General features: G+C 33.4%; 1 long non-coding RNA gene across 1 annotated transcript; it reads right to left on the bottom strand.

Annotated features, from left to right (window-relative positions):
• Positions 1-1,759: 1,759 nt before the first annotated feature.
• Positions 1,760-24,493, bottom strand: LOC149780404 (uncharacterized). The gene is made up of 2 exons (XR_016414892.1): positions 24,203-24,493; positions 1,760-2,881 (listed from the first exon to the last, which is right to left on the bottom strand). It is a non-coding gene; the product is annotated as an uncharacterized LOC149780404 (long non-coding RNA).
• Between the last annotated feature and the right edge of the window lie 1,363 nt (positions 24,494-25,856).

Genomic DNA, 25,856 nt, shown 5'->3' with positions numbered 1-25,856 from the left:
GATATATTTATAAATTAGCTTACTTATTACTCACAGAAAGCAAACCAGATATTGTTCAACTTGATACACAACGTCATGGATGCAAGACAATCATAAAAAGGTGACACAAACGTTACGTTTAATAGATCTAAAAAGGCTATCATTAATAATAATGCGCAGCACACCAGCGTTTTTGCTTAACGGCTCTTCGCGACATTATATGTCCTTCTACCGACCAAAATGTGTCTCCGATATTAACCATGAGACGGAGATATTGTTTGTTGCCATGATACATAACTTTCAGACATATATGCAGAGTTTCAAAATGCAGCCGGATATAAAATTCCTGCTTCTACCATTGATCTCTTTCATGCAGGTTTTTTTGAGAGGCTCCGACCGAGCACTTGACATGGGAATGACATTATTATAATGACAGTTATTTACAGCGGGACTGTAGACAGTGTTGACACAGCTCATTTCCAATTGTGTGCAAAGTGTGGTTACTTCAGAGTTTTTCAAGCTTGCTCAGTTGTAAATAGCAAACCTTGAGGAAAACGTTGTTCGAACCTCATTTGTGAGTTTGGTAATACGAGATCAGAAAACGAGCATGGTTGTTTTATTTATGTTATTTTTATTATGTTATATTTCGACGGTAAAAGCCTGGCTCAGGTTTATGTAGAAAATTGATAAAAATATGGGTAGAGTATTTTCTAAATTGGATAGAAGAATAAACTTCAAGATTGCACTAAAATCATGTAGAATAACTAAACGCAAATTAAACTTATATATATATATATATATATATATATATATATATATATATATACAGAGAGAGAGATTAAAACATCTGATTTTCAAGAGAACGAAATACCTTTTATATGTTAAGTCTGTTTTTCAATTTATAATTGAATGAACGACGTATTGAGTGTTTTAAATATTTGATGATATATTTTAACATAAATTTGTTCAATGTTTCGGCAATAAATACATATCAAAACGCTGAGAAAATACATAATATTTGTTATTCATTGTTTTTTCTTAAAAACCAATCACAAGATGCAAAGTTTACCTTCTTTCGATAGATTTACTTTCTTATCAGTGTAATTCTATTATATTTTATCCTATGAATTTCAGAAGTTGACAGAATATCTTATTTGTTTATACTTCTGGATAAAACAATTATATGTTAAGATAAAACAAAAGTTTGTCTTCCGTACAGAATCCTTGTGTCTTACCTTAGACAGTGTCATGGACAGGTTAATGACGGTATAATTATGACTGTACCATATGCATTACAAATCATAATGTTATTCTAAACTCTAACCGAACACGAAATAAACACTGTTTATGTTTAACCAAGAAAAGAAATCCAATTTGGTCAATTTACTAAAACTTCTAAAAACGAAGTTGCATATTGATAATGAAACTAGAATAGCATAGTAGTCCATAACATTTTACTGCATCCATATTTTTTCAAATAAATTCATATCATAGCGAAAATGGTAGAATATTTTAAAATGTTGGCTTCTTCCTGTACGAAAATTACGATATTGTTTCACTATTGTGAACATATTGTTCTCCGATTATTGACATAACTATGTTTGTGTGAAGTAAAATTGTAATGTATGCAATAAAATAAAAGCTAAGTCAGAATGTATTAGTCAATATTTGCTGAGTTGAAATTAGTACCAACTCTGTACTTTAATATTTATACGCTAAGTGACATATATTGGTCAAAAGATTTTGCATGCAACAATCGCAAGAGAGAAACACAAATAACTACACTGTATGGCATTTTTATATGTTCTAAAAAGTAAATAACTACACTGTATGGCATTTTTATATGTTCTAAAGAGTAAATAACTACACTGTATGGCATTTTTATATGTTCTAAAAAGTATGGGATTCGTGTTCATATCTTCTTAACTCACGATATGTAAAAAAGGTAAAACTTGTATTATTATTACATTTACTTTGCCTCTAAAGCATCTGGAATTTTATATCTGAATTAATACGATAACCAAAGAATATATTTAATTTCGTTCAGAAATATAAATACAAAGATGTTAGCTCTTTAAATTATCTTGCATATAGAGAGAAAGACATTAATGTGAAAACATGCACTTTGATTATTTGAAAAGGAGCAACTTTGCTTTCTTATGAATCGTGATTCCATTCAAAATGTATACATAAACTACAACGTATTTTAACAATGTTCTTTGAAACCATGAATTATGGGTTCATTAAAGATTAAATTATCATTAATTCCATTGTGCTAACTTTGACCACAATGCGATATATATTCTTGCTTTCTTAAAAAGTAGTGCATACAAATTATTTCACTTTTGAAAATTTTATTTACGTTCATGGCTGTAATATTGTCATCCCGGTTCAAATTTAATAGTTCTGAGTAAGAAGATTTGAAATTTATTAATAATTGTTTGCTTGCTATACACAAATAATTAAGGCTTTTATAGCTTAAAGCTTAACCATAACGAAATACATTTCCACCACTTCCGCTTCCTGTGGACTGTTTAGTTGCCGCTCCGACATCGGCACCGGCCGGAGAATATCCCAGCGGTTGCCAAAACACCTTCCGTTTTCTCATCGGATTTTTTGCCAAATTGGTCATTTGCTTGAATGTGCTGTAGACATCCCTGAAAGGATATACCTTTGCTAAAATATGGTATCCATCTAGGTTTGGTAAATCATTTGATGGAATATTGTTACGAAGAAGTAGTGACAGAAGGTCCTTGTTTGAAGCAGTTTCTTCAAACGTATCATCATCGACATCAGAGCCATATGTTGCGAACTCAGTAAATGAATTCACTTTGTAAGTCAGAAGCAGTGTAATCGCCACACTGTGCAGGATGTATACTAAGACGGCCTTCATTGTCACAAGCTGCAACATAAAAAGAACTTTGATATTGAAACATCACGGTACTGGCAAAATATGTCAACATATAACATTTTTTTAAATGAGAAATAGGTAACCAGGCATATGGACGGAAGCTGAAAGCCATGCTTTAGGTCATTGTTATGTACTATACCCACTGCATTTGCAAGTTGTGGAAATTTTAGATTTGATATTGGCTAAGTTTGAGTTTTGTATCAGTCTACAAATAAGGTCTCATTATTACTATTGCTGATAATTTGTGAAATGTTTATAAAAAGCAGAAAGAAAGATAATTCAATTTTGAACGTTTATTCTTATTTCAGGTAAGAACATAAAGTAATAACGTATTGAACGCATGTCACGATTTCCATATAATACATAATATTAAAATACGATTCGAACAAAACACCGACGATATATAGCACTTCGTTATCCAGTTATGAACAACGTTTATGTAAAGCCCTGTCATCTGAAATACCCCAAATTCAACAGTTTTGAATAAAATATGTTTAAATCAAAAAAGCTGGAAGATATATATATATATATATATATATATATATATATATATATATATATATATATATATATATATATGCATGCATGCATGCATACATACATACATACATACATACATGCATACATACATTAAAGAGTCGAAAGCGCTCAGGCTCGAAAGCGCCCAGGCTAATTAGATACTAGTTTCGTACTGTTCGTTTTCAGTTTATTGCATATATATATATATATATATATATATATATATATATATATATATATATATGTATATATATATATATAAACTTGAAAATACAGTAATAACAAGGTTCTTAAAAAAGGCAACTACCAAAAATATACATCTGACGGGGCAACGCCCTCTTCCGTGCTGAGAATGGAATATTAGAATCATAAATTTAAAAAAATTAAAAAGCAGTCTGTAAAAAATCAGTCATATCAACTTAATAATTCAAAGTTGTAGAGACAGATTGTCATTTTGTTTCGAAATCATGATAATTATTTTATAAAAATGGCGCACTGAATGTATCCATTGTTATCCGATTTCCAGCGTACATGTACATATGAATGGCATACACACAAAAAAAACGTCACTCTAAATAAATAAATTTTGTTTGGTGTTGTTAGTTTCTTTATTTCTTTCTTGTTGTGTCGCGGGTAGGGGTGTTTGCTTGGTGATAGGTAGATGCTTGCATTTGTGAAACGCAATATAAGCTTCTGAGCATATTAGGTAATCGAAAGTAAGATCCCCTCCAGGGCCAAAATGAGATCCTTTAAAATCTTTATCGACCAAGTAAAATGGAAGACTTCCTAAACTGCATCATTTCAAGACTATTGACAATTGATGTTTCTCAAAATGCAAGGAGCTACGCATTTTATCAAGGCAGTCATATGGCCCTGACGTTAATCCCCTGATCCATATATTGAAGAATGCTTGAAAAGAAAGTACACGGAATTCGTTAAGCGCATCTGGGCTCGAATCCATAATTTACTTCAGGACTGACTGACATTGGAACAATGATCGCGACCTACAATTTAAGATTTTGTTCCGCTACGTCAATCATATGACTTCTCTATAAAAAATCAGTGATATTTTAAATGATACACAACCAATCAACATAATAGGTTTCAAATTGATTATAAACCATTTTCATCGAAACTGATATTATTCAACAAATATCAATGTTGTGATATGGCAAAAAAAAGAACCGTAAACATGTATATTTATAAAAATATTTATGTACTTCATAGTGGTATGTTCCAATCATTTTGACATCTTTAATATCATTCGATGTGGATTTTCCATGAAATTCATGCTGAATGGCTTTCAGGAATGATGAAAAGATTATTGAGGACTTGTGTTCAAATTTTAGTAAGAGTAAATGACAGTAATGATTAGCAAAAGGATGATTATTTCACTTTAGGATGTTAATTTTAAAAATAATTCGAGAGAGTGAAACTGCATAAGTGTGTTATTTTTTATTTGAAATAATGTTTGACTGCTGTACACATGATAATGTAAGTAATCTAGGATATGTGACATTTGTATGTACGTATCTGCGTATTTCATTGTTATAACATGATGATTTTCGTTTCATTGTGGGGGAAGGGAGCTGTTATAAACATATTTCTCAAATCGTTCATTTAGCCAATTACTGGATTCTAGGAACATGCCTAATAGTCTACATGCTACTTTATGATATCATGAATTAGTTTCCTACAATAGACCTTCCCTAATTTCTTAACATATGGACTTATAAAAATGTTCTCACGCATAAGTGTATTGTCCTCTAAAATAGGAATATTTATGTAATAAAGTTGTTGTACGGTGTTTTGAAGTACATGGCACTGAATATAGATCTACGGCTCAGAAAAGATTACTTACAGTGTAAAATTAGCTCTTGTGAATCTGTGGTTGGGGGTTGTTGATTAGAAGAACGTTATTTGTAGTGTTAGTAAGAACCCTCCAGTTAACGTATTTTGTCTTGGTGAAATAGGGAAACTTCGACCTCAAGACGGACTCAAACAAGTGCTCAGCACTGCGTGTTATACTCGGTATTGACATTCTGTTTCACCCCTTACGTATTAAATAACTTTGTTGGTATGTAGGACACAGGTCACAGAAACAGAATCAGTTCCAAGGTAATGTCCAGCATTAAGTGATGGATCTTATATAATGTTTCTTCCTGGTTCTTAACCATGTTGTGAAAATAACATAATTTGAAATGGAAAGGTATCGCTAACTTTCCAAAATCTTTCAATTATTACATGTATTGTCTTTAAGATGTCACCAAGTTGTTTTTTTTTTTTAAATTAAAGTTTTCTCCATCAATCACCATTATATCTTTAGACATTAAAAGCCCAGTCATTAAAAAGGACTTTTCCGGTTGCCATTACCATCATTTTTATGTCGTCAGCACCATGACAAGTAAATCCATCATCATCCTCGTCGTCGTCATCATCATCATAATCATAACCATTATTATCGTCCTAAGTTCGGAGTCTATATAATTCTATGTGTGTATATGCGTGTGTGTGCGTTAAAGCGTGCAAAAGCGCGTCCCATGCATTGTTGCGAATTTCCTCCTATATTCTTTTAGAGATAGAAAATTGAATTTTGTTTAATTGTATTTAATAATTTATCAAATATGTATAACAACTAAACGGCTGTACACAGAGTTATATAATAAGGGCAAAACTAGAACACGGAAATAAGATCGGGGAAAAAATGATTAAATCAGCTCACAGTCTAAGACTCACAGCGGATTTTATCCTTATTTTACTTGAATTATGTGTGATGATGTTGTGTGTTGTTTTTCTTCAGCGAAGAAATTTTAAATCGAGCGATAATTATATAAATTTAATAATATAAGTATAATTTCGTCTCATTCGTCTAAATTGGTGAGGAGAGTTGACGATGCAAGGGACACGGATCAAGGAAGAAGGGGTGTTACAATGGTGGTAGTAAGCCTCAAAGGAATTAAAACCCTAGTAGTACTGTTAGAATACTACTACTACTAGCACTACTAGTTAGTATTAGTAGCAGTAGTATTTGTAGTAGTATTTTATTTAATTTAGTAGTAGTAGAAGTAGTAGTACCCTTTGCATACATGCTTATCACAAAAAAAATATATATATTTATATATATATATATATATATATATATATATATATATATATATATATATATATATATATATATATATATATATATAAATCTTACGAATCGAAAACTTTTAGCAAGAATCAATTCCGTATAGGGGATAAACACATAACAAAATACAAACACCTCATATAAAATTGTTTACCAGTTTGCTCCCTTTTTTATTTCACTTTCTTTATATACTATGTAAAGGATGTTTTCAAAATTCAGATTTGTCACGGGAGTGTGTGGACTTCATGCATGTGCAAAATACGTAATCGAAAATGTGCTTGTGTTTCTTTGCTGCGAACATCATTGTCCTATGACAACGGTTGAACACAAAGTATGAAATTTGACTCAGGTGATAGTGTGCTTGTGATTCGCTACAGGTAAGTACAAGTTATTGGTCCAATGGAAATTACGGTATGAAGTCGAACAGGTCAAAGGCCAAATGGAATATAGGATAGTCATGGAGGTTCGCTTGACAATATTCTTGTCAATATGTTAAAACAATACTTGAAAATATCTGATCAAACCTTTGAGAAACAAAGAGTATCAAACTTAATACGTACTGCGATCAAAGAAGACGAGTCAACTAACGAATAGAAAGTGTATCAAAGTACAAAATCTTCATAAGGTGCCCTATGAAACTGAGGAATAGATACGTCCATGGTGTGTCCATAAGTACTTAAAGCTCGGCGTTGAAAAAATGACAGCAATCTTAATTAGGTTCCCAAAGGTAATTGCAAAAGACAATTTCATACCGTAAAATATGGAGTAAATTTGAGTTCATGACAGGGATGAGCTATCAACGATCATGAGGGAAAGTTGGTCATTGCTCTATTCTAACGCTATCAGCTTTAAATAAATCGTTCATTTTTAGAACTGATGTGTCCAACACAGCATTATGAGCAATTTCGCATCAAGCGTAAGAAGTGATAAAGTTACCATTTGTTTATGCCCTCTGCAAATTGCTACCTCGAGAGGAAAACTACTCCGTGATCGAAAAGGTGAGATTTTGTCACTGGTATAGGAATAGCGAAATTTCACACGTATCTTTTGGAATGGAATCGGGCTTTGAAACGAATCCCCAGATTCTTATGAACTTCAAAAGAGCTAATTCCTGCAACGCATGATCGGTACGTTGGGCACTGAATTGCATTCATTACGTTACCAGATTGAAGCAGTTAGATGGTCATAAACTGTATTATTTAGCCATGTGGGATTTAAAGATTTTCATTTTCTCAAGGTGTTCATGAAATGTATTTAATAAGTTTCAGTTTGTATTGTGTGCCCACATTTTGTGATTTTGTAAACGTGCTTTCACCTTTTCTTGAGGGGTTGAGGGCTATTGTTACTGGGTTATGTGTACTTAATATCAATGACTTATATGTGAACGAAAAATTATTCGGGTTTAGTTTCCGCACACAGCATTGCTGAGGCGGCTTTTCTTTGTAAGCCTTAACTATTGCAAAATGCTTAGTTTGAGTAAACCACTGCTGCACGCGCAGAGCGCCAGTAGTGACAAATCTATTTTGAGTGTTCTGGTTGTAGATTTGACTAACACCAAGGTACATAATCCAAAATAAATCTCTATATAATCACAATAAAACTGATTTTGTGATGAAGATTGTGTTAAATCTGTGAATGGACGTTATGCGCACGAGTATAGTGTCAGATTCATTCATTGTTCATTAACATTATAAATAAACATCTCATTCACAAAACTGGTTTTATTTAAAACTAATCTCATTCCGATTTCAGTAGCATTGTTAAAACTAATCTTGTTCTGATTTCATCCTTTTGCAATATACAAAACGTATAAACCGTCTGAACAGAATGATAACTAGAAAAATAGTGCACCTTCTTTAGTAGAAAAATACTGAAATCAGCAAAGAATCATTATCGAGATAGCCGAATGGCTTAGACATTATCTTTATTTTGTAATCTTTATTACTTCTTCTTCTTCTTCTTATCTTGCCTAGGATGCGGAAGGTTGCGGATTCCAACCCAGGCCAAAAAAAATCATACCAAAGACTTAACAAATTGTACTAACAGATGTTTCGCTAGGCTTTAAGAGGTGAATGTTCGAACTGGTTACCTTAAAAACTGCCACACTGCAGTCATGGTAGCGATATGACTGAACAATTGTTAACGCTACGTTAGAAATCCAAATCGCACACACACTAACGCACACACACACACACACACACACTCTTCTTATTTTTGTTTCATCAAAGTTACTTTATAATGTTTGAAATTTTGACGTGCTTCACCAATTCGAACTCATACAGCGCGAAAAGGCAAACAACGGCAGTCTTCCAGGAGGAGACAATATTAGTCTTCAATGAAAAGGCCAGGGTAGTTTTCAGGAAGCAGACCAGGATAATCATTAAGGAGCGAACCAGAGTTGTCTTCAGAGAGCAGACTAGAGTTGTCTTCAGATAGCAGACCAGAGTTGTCTTCAGAGAGCAGACCAGAGTTGTTTTCAGAGAGCAGACCAGAGTTGTTTTCAAGAGTAAACCAGACTACATTTTCAGGAGTAAACCAAACTACTTTTTCAGGAGTAAACCAGACTACATTTTCAGGAATAAACCAGACTACATTTTCAGGAGTTAAACCAGACTACATTTCAGGAGTAAACCGGACTACTTTTTCAGGAGCTGATCATAGTAGTCTTCAGAGAACTGAACAGACTAGCAGCCAGTCAACAAACCAGAGTATTATTCAGGAAACAGACACGAACAGTCCTCACTCAACGGACCAGAGTAGTCTTCCGGGAACAGATAAGAGTAGCCTTCTGCCAGCAGATGACATAATAACAATAGTTTGCCGCTTACGTAGACGAATGTGCATCTTATGAATACCAGTTTGTGTAATCACTGTTGATGATTTCTAAACGAAGCTTTGGCAGCTCTGGTAAGGGTGGTTTTCTCATAGCGAAGTTCAGGTAAAAAAAAAAAATATATATATATATATATATATATATATGTGTGTGTGTGTGTGTGTGTGTGTGTGTGTGTGTGTCCAATAAATCTGAAAGCCCCTTACTAGCAAAATTAAACGTTAAATTCCATCCTACTGTTACGTGTTTAGGCTCGAATAAACAGTAACACATGAAAGAGTGAAAACAACAAGCTTTGAATAATTTAACAAATTATTTATTTCCCTCGAAAAATGCTGTAAAGCATTTAAAAATTATAACTTACAATTTTAAGAATCAAATCCAAAATTAATCCAAGAATAATCCACGAATAAAATTTTAGAAGTCCTAATATTGAAATGTTCTAATGAATTCGAGTCCCGACGAAGAATTCATGATGGAAGGCATTGACTTATATTGTATCCTGTTCAATGTTGTTGTCTACATACAGTTCCTTGTAGAAACACAAGAAAAAGTACTCTAGTTTTGGAAATCGAAATAATTTTTTTAAGAAATGTCTTTATTCACGAATTTTGTACGAGAACTCAAAATATTTCCAGATAAAAGACTTAATCATTTTAGACTCAAAATCATTCGAATGAATATTAAATATAATTCCTAAAATGACACAACTACCAAAAACACCTTAACGAGCCAGTGTTTAGAAGTCCAACTCATATTATTTCCATAAACAATGGTTTAAAACTTGAATTTTACGCAAAACAGATGCCCGGATAAGGGTCACGTGATCATGTTTACATATAAATCACGTAGCCCATGTATGTCCTTGATAAGAACCAATCATTTTATTCAAGAATAAAAGTTTTTTTACTTCACTAAACCCTATTTACAAGTCGAGGGTCACGTATCCAACACAGCTTCTCTCTCAACCTTATTATTCCCACAATAAAATAAATTAAAAATAACTTGTTCACGTGGCTGTTACTAATTTTGAATTTCGGTAGGGAACCAGGTCAGCCTTATGTTTAAAATAATGAACAGTCATGGTCAAACTATTTTCTAGAAAACGTATGAGTTCCTAGGAAACAGAACTTCATTATTTAAACATATAATGAAATGATAAAAAAAATTTTTTAAAGCTTACAAACAATTAAATCAGATATAAATTAAATCAAATATGCATAACACTACTAAATAAAAAATTTAACTTACACAAGCTTAAATCTGATAAATTTTGATGGCACCAAAGCCTAAAATTGGGATGGCTCTAGGTGATATCAAATATGGATTTGACCTGTCCTAGAATATTCAAGGAAATATGTTTATGGAAGTCCTAGTCCAAACATTGTTTCTGGGTCGTGTTTAGTAGTTTTAAATTCATAAAGTTTTATACGATGACTTTGACGTGTATCCATTGCTCGATTTTGATTCTCTTAGTCTCGATATTTGATGAAAAGATCAGATGACGAAGGGATCAGATGATAAACAGATCAGATTGGTCAGACGATTTATGCGTAGTTAAGAATAACGACTCATCGTACTTTATTTGTACAACTTCTTTATTTGCTTGCATTGCGGTAACACGATGAAGTATTGTGATCAAAATATATTTACTTTTTAAAATCTTTTGTAAAAGTGTGTACAGTCATAAACTACTATTTGAAAAAGTTGGGAAATTCTAAAAATATGTTGATCTTCTCTCTTTCTCTCATTGTACTGTTTTTCTTGTCACTGATTCTACAGATAAAACTACTTATTCAGTGGATATTTGGGGTTTATTGAGTGGATTATTTTAAATCCACTATTAAGTTAGATCTGAAAATAAGTGTTTTATAACAAGAACTATCGACGAAATAGAAGTGACAAAAAAGTTCATTCGTCTTTTTTTTTCCTTTGGCAAATTGAACGATTCTGCTGTTAAGAAAATGGTTTTGAATTCGTTTGCAGGATGAACTGAACTTATAAAGTTCTTACAATACATTTTTATATTTTGTGGACATATATATGTTACATACATACACGCACGCACGCTGCACACACACAAGCACATACATACATACATACATACATACATAAATACGATCCCCGGGTGAGTCATACCAACAGCTGCCTCGCTTGGAGCTCAGCATTAAGAGGTTAGTGTTAGGACTGGTCGGCCTTGTGTCAGGATAATGTGACTGGGTGGGACATGATGCTACATGTCTATGGCATGATGCCCCAGTACTAGACATCACTATAAACTGCCACACTGCTACAAATCCAAATCACACACACACACACATACATGCATGCATACATACATACATACAGACACACATACACACATACATACATACATACATACATATATACATACATGCACTTATGTGTGCTATTCAAACTTGCGTTCCCATATTTAGGATTGTCACATCTTTTCTTCTTCTTCTTTTTCTTCTTCTTCTTCTTCTTCTTCTCTCATCCTCTCTTGCTTTATCCCTTTTCTTTAGAAGGAAATGATCTTAAAATATCAAGATTGCAGTAAATGTTATATCACTAAGAGCAGGTGCCATAAAAATGTCTAAAAACGACAAAATGCATCGTGCAGAAATTGTCAGTGACTGAACTTACTTGCTGTGTTTCCATTCGATATTCAGTGATACCCATACACTACGGCAAAAGGTACAAGTTGATGAGGGACAAAATAGATAGGGTAATAGAGTGTGTGCGTAAGGTCGCAATCATAATCGTGTTTGATGCAGAATCGAGCATACATAAGTGTTGGTTGCAAACCTAAATTCAGTGACGATTGAAATCTAGGTGTATAGACTCTTACAGACTTTGACTGAAAGCATGCCATACCACATGATTAACTTTTGAATGCAGAAATAAGGAAAATAACGGAACAAAAACATTATAATTAAATTTACAATCATTAAACCTTCTGTGTAAATACGTTCCGCTTGAAAGTTTGTTACACACAACCTCTCTATCAGGTTGTAGCACCACCCAACAGTGTTCTCTGCATCAAGAAATGTTAAAACGAAAATAAATATCTCTTCAATTTGGTATGAAAGTATGCATTCATCTGACAATACACAATTCGAAACTTTAACTTTGGTATGAAAGTATGCATTCATCTGACAATGCACAATTCGAAACTTTATTCGTATGAACAAAACTGGTAAAACGTCCCTGTGCTAAAACTATTGTAAAATTTCCGCAATCGTTTTCATTTCATATAGTTTAAACATATGTCATTACCATAAATGTTAACAAATGGAGTCACTCTACAAGTTTTCACAACTTAGAATAAACCGTTCGCCTGCAATCGATGAGAAATGTACATGGAAAGGAGAACTAAATTAATGTTTTCATACAATTATATGTAAACGGGAATGATTCGGGAAAAACAGGTATGAGAGAGAGATGAATAAAGTATCGCTCGTGGAAGAATCTGGACAATAGTACATAAAACAAAAGGAATACAGTGGTTACAAAACTAACAAAATCATGTCTTGAGCAAAACGGAAGTAATTAATTGAGTAGAGAAATCAAAGTTGTAATACTCCTTAATTATATAGAGCGTTTCGTGCCTTTAATGTATATTTTCATTGAGTTATTCAGCGGTTAATCGCATAGTCACAAAATAGAGACACATACATTCATCCAAAGTGATTGATTTTAACTTAAAACAATATTAGATGAAAAGAATATTCACGTTTTCAGAAGATATAAGGAAATATTTCTTTTATCATGGGGAAACATTTTGTGTCGTCACGAGCTGTGTCACATGTGACAACACAATGTTTCTAATTCACTCATGAAATATTTCCTTATCAATTCGAAAAGAAACAAGAAACGAATACGTAAATGTTATCTGTGTATATTTTGGACTCGTTACGTGGTTAGAACATAAGCATTATTTGAGGAAAATAAGCGGTTAACACGTTTATAATATTGTTATGGTGACATCGACATTAGGTTGACAGAATCGTATTTGTAGGTATGGGTGGGTGAGTGGGTATAAATGTGGATAGAAGTGATGCCTCCATCCCATTCTCATTCGTCTTCTCTCAGCATTAATATTGATTGTAAATGGCAATGAAGATAACAATTTCAATCTAATTAAGTAAATGGAACTTCTCGTGATGCCAGATCCGCAAATGTCTTAGTAGATAATAATGCCGTGCATGGATCAGCGTGATATCTCCTTTACTTCCTTTACAAATGTCAGCTATACAGTATATGCTTAATTACCTGTCTTCACATTCGATCGTGTGACTCATTCTTTCAGTATCCTGGGTTTCTTTGATAAAATGCATGGGGTGTGTGTGTGTTTCCATTTTCCCTCAGCTATGTCACGTCTAACCACATAAATTCAAAATGTGCTTTACGTTGATCTGTGTCATTCCTAACCACATAGTCTTAGTTTAAACTATCTTGAACATCGTTTGTTTCGATCCGTGTTTCACTTATGACAATATAGAAAAATTCATAAAATTACAAGTTACATGCGAACATTGATTATTCTAACATTTAATCGTGAGTGGAACAGAAGTCGAAAATATTGGCATAGCGCCATGAAGCTTATTTTGATTTAATTTTCCTTTTTCATCTCTTACGACTGACAAACACTTTCGTTATTGCCTGCTAATGATTCTTCATTCCCATATAAACTTTAATAGTTTTTACTTTTACTTCATTTGTTAACCTTTTTTCCACAGATAACGAAACACACACACACAGTCACACATATATGTGTGTGTGTGTGTATTTTGAGCGATGTTCTAAGTGCATATCTAATCAGATTTCAAATAATTTTATTTTTTATGAATTGACGGCGCTTTCTACAATTTGATTGGATGTGCAGGGTCACGTGATACTTATCTGGCTTTGTTTATACATCGGTAAATTCTGAGGACTACTTTTGGTTCCCTGTTTCCAGGCCATTTTGATGTGAAATTTTATCGCTATCAACGCCTTACATCCTAATAAAAACAACAACAAGCCCAATCCACCAAACCCTGTGACTAAATCTACAAAACCCAGAATAAAATAGACTATTAGAGGTTAAAACAATGTAATAGCGCAAACTTCCTTGGAAGGCTTATGGCAGACTTTAGAAGCCAGTCTTCACAAATGATTGCAGTCCGCTTCGACAGCATATTCCAGCATCTGTTATTAAAGGTCAGGGTCAGATATCAAGCAAGGAATCTCACTAAAATGGACACGGTTTTGCTTTTGAAAGATCGAAATTCGTAAAAGGTAACAACAATGGATGCTATAACAATAGGTGCCATACGCAAGGGTAATTTTAGAAACAGGAGTAGCCCGGTTTAAATAGCATCAATCATTTTTAATATATTAAAATAATTATCGTACCAGTATCTCACTGGCATGACCCGTGATGACACTCTACCCTTTAGTACTATATAAAGAATCGACGACTCTTGGCTTGCGACGATCAGACTATGTATTATGACGCAGTTAAAAGGCTAATGAAAGAATAATTATTTCAACATTAAAGTGAATGTTTGTTGCTTTTTTTTTTTTTTTTTTTTTTTTTTTTTTGATGAAATATGCGGATCCGATAACAGAAGGGAAATAAATTGGAATTATAAGGATAAAATAATTATGGTTTGGTATTTAACGATGTGTAAATTTTACCTAATCACTTAAAGTTAGCATCAAGTCCTTCGGACGTTTTTTACTTTGTGAGTGATTCACACATCGATAAATACTCAACCATGATCATTTAATCCTATGGTGTGTGTGTGTGTGTCTGTGTGTGATTTGTATTTTTAACGTAGCTTTAACAATTTTTCAGTCATATCGGTACGATGTCTGCATTGTATCAATTTATAGTGATGTCCAGCACTGGGGCTCCATGCCGCAGATATGTAGCATCATGTCCCACCCAGTCAGATTATCCTGACACCAGGTCGAAAAGTCATAATACTAACCCTTTAATGCTGAGCGCCTTGCTAGGCAACTGTTAGTACCATTTTTATAAGTCTTTGGTATGACTCGGCCAGGGTTAGAATCCGTGACCTCCCGTATTAGAGAATACAGACGGTCCAGTCGACAAATCAAATGAGGACCATTCTAGTCTTCAAAGCATACAATAATATATTTGAATTGTTTCCATCAAATATTTTAAGGCTTTCAATCATTCTTAATCGAGCAGATCTTACAAACCAGTACTAGTTAGTTCAAGGGATAGGATGTCAAAATGAGACTAATATAAATTTGTAGCTGAACTGACTGAAGCAATAATAAAACAAGGGCTAGGCATTTCTCTCAATGACCCTAAAGCATTTTGATCAATGGGGTGGCCCAAATATGTGTTCTATAAAATAAAGTACTTTTTGTTAGAATTCAAACTTAAGTTCAACCCCCCAGGAATCTGGCGTGATATTTATTGCAAGCCAACAAATTTAAAATTTATATTGCTTGGTTTTAGAGCACTTTCAGCACTTCGTTTAGGTATATGACGCCCGATGATATTGGATATTTCTGCCTTTAACAAGGACAGACCAAAGGCGACTGACCTGGACTGGCCGAGGCGCGTATATCGACAACGAACCGATTTCGAGTTGCGGTTCGTCTAGGAGAGTATGCTTTCTTTTAAGAGGTAGGTATGTATAGTCCCATGTTTCCATTTTTGTTTTAGATTTTTTCTTCTTATCTGAATACCCAAGAGATGGGACGATGGGTAACGTTATCCACGTCAAAAACTTGAGTGAATTTAAAAATGTATAAAACCCATTTAGTGGCCTAATGATGACATATCAATAAATTTTCTTAACTTAATATCATTCCATATACGGTTAGAGATCAGACCTAAACGTCTTTTTTCTATTAATCTAACTCACTAGGAACTATGTAGTGTGGAATAGATCGTGCGTTCGCTAGTGGGGAATAGACCCGTGTGGTCTGTATAATGTAGAATAGACACATGTGATATATTCAGTTTGGAATAGATTGGTACGGTCTCTGTAGTGTAGAATAGACCCATACTGTCTCTATAGTGTAGAATAGATCCGTGCGGTTTCTTTAGTGTGGAATAGACCCGCGAGGTCTATATATTGCAGAATAGACCCGTGCGGTCTCTAGTGTGGAATAGACCCGTATGGTCTATATAGTGTGGAATAGACCAGTGCGGTCTCTTTCGTGTGGAATAGACCCGTACGGTCTATATATTGATGAATAGATATGTACGATCTCTTAAGTGTTGAATAGACCCGTGCGGTCACTATATCGTATAATAGATACGTGCGGTCTCTATAGAGTGGAATAGACCCGTGCAGTCTCTGTAGTGCGAAAAAGACTCGTGCGGTGTCTGTAATGTGGAATATACCTATGCTGTCTATGTGGTGTGGAATAGACCCCATGCGCTCATCTGCATGTCTTAAGCGGCGACTAAAAGAAGCTAAAGCCATGTTACTAAGTAATTAGTGTGACTCGCTACCTAAAGGGTCTAAGTTTGAATCTCGCCATCGAATAAATTCTTTCTACTAAAGAGGTGTGTTCTTCGGCAAGACACTGTTTTCCAACACCAACTGCACTAAATGGTCTCCTTGTGTTTCTCTGCATTAAACTACCAAGCTAATTTATTGTACATTCATGGGCCTGTTGCAAAGTACTTGCAGCGATTAAACAAAGCAGTGAGCTTTCTGACGTCTTTCTTGTTGAAATCGTATTGTTTTACTGTGATTAATAATTTACCTATTTCTATAACCAGGCTATAGAATAGGTATCACTCCTGAAAGTGTTAGGTAAGAATAAGGTATGTTTTCTGAAACGATGCACAAGAAAATAACAACACACGGACAGGAAAAACGTTCTCCTAAGAATATCCAGCAAAAAATACAATCAATATAAATAGAAATGGTATAACCTATAACTTGTTTTCTCTCTCGTACGCAAAGGAAGCCGAGAAAATGCGACTTAAAAGGTTGAAGCAATAATCCCATTGAAATTACCATTCATTGCATTAGGTAAAGTACCTCGATTTATACATGCAAATAGTGTCTGACAGGTGTTATTAACTTCTTGACACTAATGGCTCATCATCAAATTGGAAGTGGTTTTATTTATTCTGCATTAATCACGAGAGAAACTTACAACATGAACTCTAGTCAGTAGATTGATAAAGACTTTTTTCAAATGGCTTCAATACAATAGCCTGTCCAATCCACTTCCGAGAATGATGCATCATTATAACTGTTATTTTGTATTTCGGATTGTTTTAAGCTGTCATCATGAATAAATGCGAGTGCTGGTTTATATCGCTAATAAAACAGCCACTTGCAACCACTAATACACATTTTAAGACTATTAACAACGCGTTTACCAGCACAATAGACTAACGACAAAGACAATAGCAAGGACAGCTGAAAGGTACAAGTTTAATCTGCTTTACAAATACAAGTACGTAATACATTTATAACTCTTCCTCTCCTTTCCCATCCCAAAGATCATCTACTATCATCATTATCGCCAACACGAATATTACTACTGGTAAAGTCAGCAACGTAAGTCTCAGTCTTCTATATATCTTACACATAATTATGTTTGCTCTATTTGCATATTAAATTAAAAAGTACTTCCTGGCATATAATATAACCACTACATGCATGTACCTGATTCCAAAATGTATAACAACTGCTTGTATATTATACAGGTGCCATATCTGATATTGACAATGTGCAACCTCTGCATACATATTACATATGTACATATCAGCTACAAACAATGCGTAACCATCGCTTGCATACTTTATATGTACGTATATTTGATACCAATATATTGCTGATGTTGTAAGGTTTAACGCCATTTTTCAGGACAAGAAAGACTATGCATGGAGGAGGAAGAACCCTGGAAAACCCCGGGAAGAACCACTGACCCACGAGAAGCTACTGACAAGCTTTCTTACGTACCCTCGTTAGCCGAGTCTGAGACTCGAGCCCACACAGACAGATGTGAGATGGCGGTGATCCGAAACGGTGAACAATGTGCAACCGCTGCTTGCAAATTAATAGTGTACATAAATGACACCGAAATGTTTAGCCACTGTTTGTATATTAGATATGTACGTATGTTATACCAGCAGAGTGTAACCACCGCTTGCATAAAATATATGTACGTAGCTTATATCAAACTTTGCAATATCTGTTTGTATGTTATATAAGTTAGTATCTGATTCCAAGAATACGTAACCACTGTTTGCATATTGTACATGTATGTAACTGAAACAAATATGTGTAACCACTGCTTGCATACTATATATGTACTTATTTGCTACCAACAAGGTCTAACCATTGGTTCAGTGATATATACGGACGAATCTGACAAAAACATAATGCCGATCGACTAAATTCGGAACCATTCATATAATATATACGGACGTATCTGACAAAAACATAATGCCGATCGACTAAATTCGGAATCATTTATATCAAAAATACTCATCAAGGACCTGAATTAAACTTTCAGTCTTGAACTAAAGTCAGGATTATATATCAATGAATGATCATCAAACACCACAGAAAAGTGTGTGTGTGTGTGTGTGTGTGTTTGTGTGTGTGTGTGTGTGTTTGTGTGTGTGTGTGTGTGTGTGTGTGTGTGTCGTATTATGCTAGTAACGGTCTTCAAATATCCTTAATGATTTCCATTTCAAAATTAAAATTGTATTTCCATGATTTTTTCAACCAGCAGTTTAGTAGTTATTATTAATATTTACTTTTAAATATCGAATTACAACACATCTATAATAAAAAAAACGGGATGTAGCGGTGTATGTTTGTATCAGTAAAATGCACGGATTGTTTTACTTGCCAAAGTAATTGTCATTCGAACACTTTTCAAAATTTGCATTTTTATTGTTACATTTGAGTCGTTGGTACTCGTAATCCTGACAGTACTATCCGAAAGTACTCAGTGGAATCCCTTCGCGAAAGAAGATATATCTCAGTGAAAACGAGCTTGTCTAAGAAAACACGCGCCGCATATACTAATAATAATAATAATAATAATAATACAAGATCGCATATAATAATATAAAACCACATAGACTAATTTAAGACTGCATATACCAATTTAAGAAAGGCAATCAATATTCCAAGACCTCGTTTGCTAGTTCTGAGTTCCAAATGAAGAATTAATACTACACAAAATTCAGCAGCTAAACCTATACAAAATCCATCCGCTAAAACTATACAAAATTCACCATCTAAAACTATACACCAGCTAAAACTATACAAAATTCACCAGCTAAAACTACACAAAATTCACCAGCTAAAACTATAGAAACTTCACCAGCTAAAACTATACAAAATTCATCCGCTAAAACTATACAAAGTTCACCAGCTAATACTATACAAAATTCGCCAGCTAAATCTAGACAAAATTCACCAGCTAAAACTATACACAATTCACCAGCTAAAACTATACACAATTCACCAGCTAAAACTATACAAAATTCATCAGCCTAAACTATACAAAATTCACCAGCTAAATCTACACAAAATTCACCAGCTAAATCTACACAAAATTCACCAGCTAAAATTATACAAAATTCTCCAGCTAAAACTATACAAAATTCATCCGCTAACGTCGCTTACTATCACTAAATAAAAAAAATCACAAGTTGAGACAACATAAAATGTATCCGCTAAAACTATATAAAAGGTCACCTACAAAAACGTCTTAAAAGTCACTCTTTAAAACTACATAAAAGTCACCCATTAAAATTACAAAGGCATCTGAAAGGAAATCCTAGAATCTAGATATAGCTTGCATAAAATCACGATAAAATTCAGTTACACCATCATTTAGACCAATTGTTTAATAACAAAAGATGTTTAAGCATTGCATTGAAAACTGGTGTATTCAAATTCAAGTCTTTGCTAACATTATTTTAGTAATAATAACATTCTTGGGAATCTAAACCGCAGCTCATCTGGATTAACTCTAAAATGAACTTACACAACACTCACATCGCCAAACAATTCTAAATAATTTTCCTTTTTTATTTCCACATGATTATGCTATAGAAAATATAAGAAGTAATTATTATGTTTTGCTTTCACTTCCTGTGCTGGGGGGGGGGGGGGGGTCTTGCTAAGAACATTAAACATGCCCCATCTCGTATATTGATCCCCAACAATTTTCGGGTGGGTATTTAAAATGTATGATATAAATAACGTTCTTCTTTGATGCTTTATGCCTACCACAGTAATGAAGAAAACCTCATAAGACCATAGGTTGGTAACAGTTGTGCAATAACATAACATAAAACGAGTACTGAGATAAATTCTACCAAGAGCTGCTTTCGTTTGGTGTCAAATAATAGAAGTCACACTATTATCACTGTGGTTTATTTCAAAACCTAAAATTCAATATAAGATGAACCATATAACTAAAATGAACATAATTTTAAGAATCAAAGACTATATGAAGATCTATTAAAAAGACAGAAAATATCTTTGGGCAATATGATCAACTTACCAAAGGTATTCTGATTGTATACTTACCAAATCACCTGATTCTACACTTACGAACTTTATCTGATTGCACGCTTACCAAATCATCTGATTCTACACTTACGTACTTTATCTGATTGTACGCTTACCAAATCATCTGATTCTACACTTACCAAATCATCTGATTCTGCACTTACCAAATCATCTGATTCTACACTTACGAACTTTATATGATTGTAGGCTTACCAAATCATCTTATTCTACACTTACCAAATCATCTGATTCTGCACTTACCAAATCATCTGATTCTACACTTACCAAATCATCTGATTCTACACTTACGAACTTCATCTGAATGCACGCTTACCAAATCATCTGATTCTACTCTTACGAACTTTATCTGATTGCACGCTTACCAAATCATTTGACCATCTGATTGTAGCCTTGTGAAATCATCTGACTGCATACATGCCAGCCATATTAATGTACGCCTAACCAAATTATCTGATTGCACACTTACCAAATCAAATAACAATACACTTACAAAATGTATCTAATGGTACAATTACCAAATCAAAAATAGTAGAAAAGCTAAAAGAATGTTTCTTAGCTTTACATGGAATGACTTTATTGAGGGAATAGATAGGTCTATGTGTATATATGACTACTCAAAAAGTGTTTTGGTTTAGTTTGGTGTTTTACTGCAGAGTAAAACAAGTAAATTATTATGTGCGGAGGCAAATGGAGTAAAGTGACTTGCACATGACGCAACACGGTAGCTGACCCACGCTCATCCGATGGAAATGTTTGAACCCCCATCTTGCTTAGTCGCCGCGGCTTCTGTCTCCTGTTGTCGACACTCATGTAGGCGTCTCGGGTCTGTTTGACATCTCTGAACCTGCTTTAGGTTACTCCAGCAGAAAATCCCAAAATAAAGTGGGGAAAGGGTCCCTATCAAGGGATTCTTGAAGACTCAAGTATCTCATTATTATTATTATTATTATTATTAAGAATTGCTGTCGGAAAATTTGTTTGACTGAATGTAATATTCCTCTCAAAACTTATCATAAATTTAGAAATTATTTTAATTTTGTATGAATGTTTTGACTAGGAATTCAAAACCTTACTAATAGTACTCATTTAACATATTTCCATTTCAGTATTTAATTTGGCTTTTGAAATTAATGGAAGACAGTATTGAGCATGTTCATTTTGTAAAACGTTACTCACTCCGAGATTTGAATTTATATATGGGAGATAGTTTTAATTAGAAACAGACAATCAAGAACGATACATGAATTCGTATTAGTATAAAAGCATATATTCATCGCATGCGCAAAATAAAATACTCCTCTTGATGATTGTATTAAAGAAGAATATATATAGATACGAGATTGCAAAATAGACATATACATGGCTTATATATATATATATTATATATATATATATATATATATATATATATATATATATATATATATTGAGTTGCAACTGTATTTCAGATATGAGAAAATACTCTGTGCAATATGAGGCATGTATTATAGTACAATAAAGTTAATTATTTAATTGTCGCGATTTTGTCTATAATTTTCTTTAAAACTTTGAACCGAAAATTACAGAAAGAACTTCATGCAATGAGCTATTTTCCAACTTTGGATGGGCAGAAGGACTTTTTAAACAATTTTACTTGATCTAAATTTTTACTGTTGGGAAGCAAGGACTGATACGTTCAGATTTGGATTTTTCAGGGCTGTAATGGTATTATAATGCATGTCTTCAAGTTCTTATGGTATGGAATATGGTATTATAATGTATGTCTTCAAATTCATATGGTATGCAATATGGTATTATAATGATGTCTTCAAGTTCATATGGTATGCAATATGGTATTATAATGTATGTCTTCAAGTTCATATGGTATGCAATATGGTATTATAATGTATGTCTTCAAGTTCATATGGTATGCAATATGGTATTATAATGATGTCTTCAAGTTCATATGGTATGCAATATGGTATTATAATGATGTCTTCAAGTTCATATGGTATGCAATATGGTATTATAATGTATGTCTTCAAGTTCATATGGTATGCAATATGGTATTATAATGTATGTCTTCAAGTTCATATGGTATGCAATATGGTATTATAATGATGTCTTCAAGTTCATATGGTATGCAATATGGTATTATAATGTATGTCTTCAAGTTCATATGGTATGCAATATGGTATTATAATGGATATCTTCAAGTTCATATGGTATGCAATATGGTATTATAATGAATGTCTTCAAGTTCATATGGTATGCAAAATGGTATTATAATAATGTCTTCAAGTTCATATGGTATGCAATATGGTATTATAATGGATGTCTTCAAGTTCATATGGTATGCAATATGGTATTATAATGGATGTCTTCAAGTTCATATGGTATGCAAAATGGTATTATAATGGATGTCTTCAAGTTCATATGGTATGGAATTTAAAAACAGGATGTTAATGACACAAGCAATAACTTTACATGGGTAACAGCATTCAATATCGAATATAGCGTTGACTTTCTTTTTATCCTAATATTTCCTTCTGAGTGAATAATCCGTGTTAATTTGTAATGACTCTGTATGTATCTGCATGTTTCTGTGCATGAGTGCGTACGTGCATGCTTACAACTTTAAGGTAATATGGTAGAAAATAATTTACAGATAAAATTAAAGATCAAATTCAAAGTTGTAAAATTAGAACTATTAATTTCTGTCGAAATACATAAAGACTGAATAAGAACTATGACAAAAACCATTCATATAGTTTGATACTTCGCATGCGTCATGCCTTTCTTCAATACATATAAAACACAAATCTGGTTAGCATAAATACGTTTCAAGTTGTTTTAAATAAACGTGTTTTAATCAGGTTTTGTTTTTATGATCTTAAAATGATTTAAAATAATCGTGTTTTTATCGGGCTGTAACAGTATGATATTGAATATTCCATATATGGTTTAGATTTGAAGCTACTTTTCTTAGAGTTTAATGATGAAATGTTTTTGTTTTGTCTAAATTTAGCAATTTAATTTTTATTCAAGATAATTAAAATGGAAGATTGTTTCCACAAAATTTCATAAATACCATAGAGCGTTCCCAGTGCTAAAACAACCTAGTTTATTCCATCAGTTTAATGCTGTAAGTTCATGGTCCTGGTTTTAAAGAAACTTACTGACAATATTTCGACAATGAAATATTTATATTTACTGTACTAATCATACTACTAAATATTTCATATTGTATTGCGTATTATAACACATGTGAAATGTATGTTGTGCATACATACCTTTAACTGGAATGCCTTCCGTTAGTATTTAGAAAACTCTTTAGGTGTTCAGAGCTAAATGTCTGCGAAGCCCAAGTGTTCTCTTTGTAACTCCTTTGCATGCGCCGGTTTAGTTTTGCACGGCGTATGAAAACGGCTGACCTTCACCATCAAGCAACCGCCGCTATATACCCATCCCACGCAATGCTACAAACAGTTCAACACGCCGTGTGTTACTACTATTGCAACTCATTTGACGAATTGGTCGATAATACTTTGCAGCAACGTCATCTATCGGGTCACTAGCGTGTTTCTGTCAAGCAGCAGCAAAAGAAATCAGGCAAGTTACGTTTTATCAAGGGTCATAAAAATGTAATACACAGATAGTCGCCTGTAGGAAAATTGGGGGATTAGCCGGAGTTGTGAGGGAAAACGTTAATATAATTAAATATGTTTATCGTGCATCACTAAATTGATATAGATCGGCTATATTTAAAAGATCATCGACAATGGCACAAATTAAATCAATTTTTTTATAGTTTCCTGTTAGTAATTATGTCCGAACAGGCTTAGGTTCGGTTACTAAAACTACGGGTCCAAACGCAAACCATTATGTGGCAATATTATGTGCAATAATGAAAGAAACTAGCATTAAAATCGCGAATAATATTTAAGCGATAGCCAGATTACAAAATGTTATGTTAAATCAGCGTGTGTTCATTTGTATTCTTCATCACCTGAAAGGCTTTTCCATAACAACTAATTCCTAAACCATCATTAATACAGGGCGCTGACAAGGAAAGGAACAATTATGAAAATATATCTATTTAGCGGTCTGAAAACAGAACGGAGATAATGTAATTGGAAACATCGACCTTATAGGATAGTTAACAATATATGTTAATGCTTTACTTCGGTAATTGCATCTATGAATCGCTTTATTACAAACGTCACGGACGTAAGTTGAGTCATCTGACCACATATAAAACAGATAAGAATTAGGGTGATTATTTTAGGCTTGTATAATTGTGACAGCAAATGTTAGCATTCTCAAACGTCATTGACAAACTGTAAAACATCGTTTTAGTTAAAAACGAATATTGAAGTAAAACCAAAACACACGTATATCTTCGAGGAAGCTTGACATATTCTAATTCAATTTTAGAAACAACGAAATCTCTGTTAACGATTCCTGCTATCACATTCACAAACTACCACATTTATCTCGACAAAAAGCAATTTACAACCAGATAGGTGTAACAGAAAATATTTTCTTGATTTACATCTCTTGTTTTTTTTTTTTTTTTTTAACAGGACGTCAAATTAGACAATTCTGTTTCAAGTATATCTAAACTGTCTATTCGCAAAAGTTCAGTCATTGCATTCAAAAATACGATTTATAAAATGCACTTATACTTGTATCAAAATTATAGGTGGTTTTGTCCGAAATGTTGATTAAGATAATATAATGCAAAACTAAAGTTTCCGAACCATATTTGTCTTCTTGACATCGACTTAAACTAGCTTGTAGAACTAGCCATAAAGATAGCGATAATGATCATGAAAATACCATTCTGTCTTCTCACAGATTATTGCTAGAAGGTATCTGAAACAAAGCAAGAAATAGGCTAGATGGAAACAAACACTTCATTGACGAAGAAAATATGTGTAATAT

Source organism: Sinohyriopsis cumingii, chromosome 16 (assembly GCF_028554795.1).
Source record: "Sinohyriopsis cumingii isolate HCF-2022 chromosome 16, ASM2855479v2, whole genome shotgun sequence".
In the NCBI taxonomy this organism is placed as follows: Eukaryota; Metazoa; Mollusca; class Bivalvia; order Unionida; family Unionidae; genus Sinohyriopsis; species Sinohyriopsis cumingii.
This window is presented reverse-complemented; position numbering and strand designations above follow the sequence as displayed.